General features: G+C 41.8%; 1 pseudogene; it reads left to right on the top strand.

The window, feature by feature from the left end:
- The first annotated feature begins 224 nt into the window (after positions 1-224).
- Positions 225-321, top strand: LOC138810248 (U6 spliceosomal RNA; annotated as a pseudogene).
- Positions 322-759: the final 438 nt, after the last annotated feature.

Here is a 759-nt window from a genome sequence, read left to right as displayed (position 1 = left end):
TAGCACCCAGGCCCTGAGTTTAAGCCCCAGGATGGACAAAATAAAACCAAACCAAACAACTACCCCCCCAACCCTGCAACCGCTGGGTACAATGGCTCATTTGTATAATCCTAGCAATAGAGGAGGCAGAGATTGGAAGGATTACATGTGAAGGCTATTCTAATATAGGAAACTAGGACATACAGGACAGAAGTAAGCAGAGAGCAAGGGCACATAAGATAGGTGTACTTGCTTTGGTAGCACATTTTCCAAAATTGGAATGATACAGAGAAGATTAGCATGGCTGCTGAACAAACAGGATGTGAAGCAGTCCATTTTTAAAAAAGATAAGTGTGAAGTGAGTCATCCCAGAACACCCAGAAATGCCCTAAAACACCCAGTTTGTGGTTGTCTTCTTAGTTCTTATGGTTGTTTGCCTCCTGCAAATAGGGTAAGGGCAGAAGATTGGTTCTAACTGGTTCTCAAAGCATGTACACAGTGGTGACCCTAAGTACCTTTTTTGATGTTTTTCTCATGAATATTCCTTACATCTCATGATTCTGATTCAAAATGCATCTGAGCATTTAACATATGCCCAGTATAGCTTGAGTTATATAATCTAGACCTGCCAGTCAAAGTCCCTAATTGGCCTAATCATTCCCATTAGGGGAAGTCCTAAAACTCATCCTTGGAGAAAAAGGAGAGTCTAATCCAAACCCCAGGTTTCTTGAGTTGCTTGATTGGAAGCTGCCATTAGCTTTCATGGCATGGCATAAACTC

The sequence above is a fragment of the Dipodomys merriami genome, unplaced genomic scaffold (assembly GCF_024711535.1).
Source record: "Dipodomys merriami isolate MVZ:Mamm:240054 unplaced genomic scaffold, mDipMer1.0.p SCAF_5, whole genome shotgun sequence".
Classification (NCBI taxonomy): domain Eukaryota; kingdom Metazoa; phylum Chordata; class Mammalia; order Rodentia; family Heteromyidae; genus Dipodomys; species Dipodomys merriami.
Note: the sequence above shows the minus strand (reverse complement) of the source record. Positions and strands in the feature narration are given on the sequence as shown.